At 37.6% G+C, this 2,897-nt stretch overlaps 1 non-coding gene across 1 annotated transcript; it reads left to right on the top strand.

Moving 5' to 3' along the window:
- The first annotated feature begins 652 nt into the window (after positions 1-652).
- On the top strand, positions 653-726 carry trnat-agu (transfer RNA threonine (anticodon AGU)). Its single transcript has one exon. It is a non-coding gene; the product is annotated as a tRNA-Thr (tRNA).
- The last annotated feature ends 2,171 nt before the right edge of the window (positions 727-2,897 follow it).

Below are 2,897 nucleotides of genomic sequence, written 5' to 3'. Positions count from 1 at the left end.
CAAACCCCGCCCACAGTTTATAAAAAATAATAATAATCGGACAGAGATCTGAAAAGGCGAGATCAAAGCATGCGCCGTCCACGTTGCCCTCACATGACGCAAGAATGTGTTTCTATGACTAAGACTTTTGAGTAATTGGTGCAGAATCAACCAGATTACGTTTAGCGTGAGCTGCAGTATCCAACTCACAAACTATGAGTTTATACTTGTCTTTAAGCAGTAGAATGTGCATCAACGGGTGAGTGAAGATATTCGCAACGGCGGATACTCGTTTACGGCCACCTTATACTGTTATTTTGTATCCCTTTAAGTAACATTTAGCGTGTTCTCACACTATTTAAGTGTTTTAATAATAATAAATTGAAATACTTAATTAAATCGGAATTCCCTGATAGGTTGGTTAGTCCGCCTAAAGAAAGCGATCATACTAACTGACATAAAAAAAAGCCTAGCGACGAGTAGTACTACTTTACTAAGGCACATAATTGAAATTCTACGTTTCCTTTGGTGGTGGGTAGTTTTCTTGTACGTTCTTATCAAACAATAAACAACAACGTTGTATGTATTTGGGTAAATACTGGTAAAAAATATTCGCGGCGACTGCCTGTTGTTGTTCAACCTTATGTATCGAAATGTGGGCGATCTGGCCACCGGCGCCGTGGCTTAGTTGGTTAAAGCGCCTGTCTAGTAAACAGGAGATCCTGGGTTCGAATCCCAGCGGTGCCTTTTTATTTTTTCTTTCTTGAAATAAACACGCCAGTGTTGATTTGTGGAGAAGTGTCATAATAACACGGATTTACATAATTGTAAAAGGCTGTGGCCTTCACACACTTTATTCCTATACTTCAAACTTCACACTTTTTCGGCATCTATCTACTTCCACATAATTCATCCGATTCTTGTCATTCCAATTTTAACATATTCAAAAAATTCACGCTATTCTAGGTTGTATTTTTCTTATTCCAAATATTCACGCCTTACCCACAATTCTTAATTTTGTACCCTATCCCCCCCCCCCCCATTTATTCTTAATGGAAGATTCTAAATTTCACATTTACTTCCATATTTTTAATCAGATTCACTTTATTCCAACTTCAATATATTCCACCAATTTACGCCATGAGCTCTTCCATATTTTTCAGTTCCAAAATTCACGCCTTACCCTATTTTATACCCTACTATTTCACATTCATTCAACATTACACATCGACATCATTTCACAGTGACATTTAAAATATTTAACTCTTTCCTCTCACTTAAGGGATGATTAATAATCCATTCTCTACTTGATTCTTCAAACCTTACTCCATTTCCGACCTGATTCTTCAAACCCTACCCCTTTTTTTATTTTTCTGCTGTAATTTCTACATTTATTCACCGATTCTAACCGTTCCAACTTTTAATTGTTCAGCATCATTCCATGCCATTCAACATCATTCCACAGTTTTCATTCAGCCTTACAGCCTTCACACGCATTTTCTAGTTCATATGTAAGTCCGTGAAAGGCATGCCGATTAAATTTAGCATTACATCAGGAAAAGTAGTAGAGAACGTAACAAGGAAGTACAGTGGCCTATCGGGACTAGAAGTTTATTTTATTAACTTAAAATCTATTGTAAAATGTCCAAACCATTACATTCTCAGTATGATGTTTGTTTTGAAAGCGCAAACAGTATATGCCATTTTTTTCCTTTACAAAACGTATGTGCTGTGCAAAGGCCATCAATGGCTTTTTAAAATTTATTTTATGTATGTTTTAGCTATATTTTTTTCGTAGCATAAATTTAGCCATATAAACCAGTAAAGTAGTTTGGGCATCACTGCTTTACTGAGTTAAAGATAATAATAATTAGGTAATTAGGTTTTCATAATTACATTTTAGTAGATTTAAAAAAAATAATCAATGTAGCTTTTGCTAACCCCTTCAGAGAGCTAAAATTAGTATTTGCTTGAAGTTTTCCCACTAAAAATGTTTCTAGACAGGAAAATACAGTTTTCAGCTATACACAATGTAATAAAGAAGAAAAACAATAGTTAATTTGTTATATTGTCATATTTTTGTTGTTTAATAAAAACCCTTACTTCAGGTCCCTGGAGTTAAGGTTAACCAGCAAAAAAATTTGCACCTCAAAATTAAATCCGGAAAAGCTTTCACACTGCTTTACACCCTCCATCTTAGTCGCTTTTGGTCACACGGAAGATGACCCGGAAGTACATCAACTCTTTTTTTTAAGCGTCCTCTCGCAAAAAATTTTTTTTGCGTTATCGCGCAATTTTACCGAGGGTACGCAAACGCTTTTGCGAGGGAACGGAATCTTTGCAAGAGAACGCAATTTTTTTTTGTGAGGAAACGCGCAAATTATTATTTTTTTCCTTACCATGTCACCTTAAGGGCTCCGTACTTGGGATAGATTCTACAGTAAAACACAAAACAAAACACAAATGAGTGACTTTGTGAGTGTGAATTGCAATTATGTGGGGCTTTCATTGTGAAACAGCAGCTAAAATGGTGGACTTTTTGCACAATACTGTATGTGTTTCAATACTAGGGCTAGTTGTTTTGCTAATTCAACCTTCTCTTCGGGGTTTAAGTACCCCTAAATTCCAGATCCTGCAATCGCCCCTGAATCATACTGGAGTCGAGTAGTAGTTGCATGCAATTCCCGTTTTGACCTACAGAGGGAGCCAAGGAAGAAGAAAAAAATAGCACAGTGTGGATGTAAGAGTGTGCGTGTCTGTGCTGGCTGCTGCTGCTGCCCAGAGAGGAAGAAGAGGAAAAACATGATCTCCAGGAAAGGTGCGTTATCCCCCGCAAAGCCCCCCCCCCCCCCCCCCAACTCCAAAAACCCCACCGCGTTCCTCGCTTTTGCGCCTTTATTTGCGCCGAATCGAACCGG

The sequence above is a fragment of the Leptonotus elevatus genome, chromosome 4 (assembly GCF_054856555.1).
Source record: "Leptonotus elevatus isolate MCC_2025b chromosome 4, RoL_Lele_1.0, whole genome shotgun sequence".
Classification (NCBI taxonomy): domain Eukaryota; kingdom Metazoa; phylum Chordata; class Actinopteri; order Syngnathiformes; family Syngnathidae; genus Leptonotus; species Leptonotus elevatus.
The sequence above is the reverse complement of the archived record's forward strand: the minus strand, read 5'-3'. Positions and strand labels throughout refer to the sequence as shown.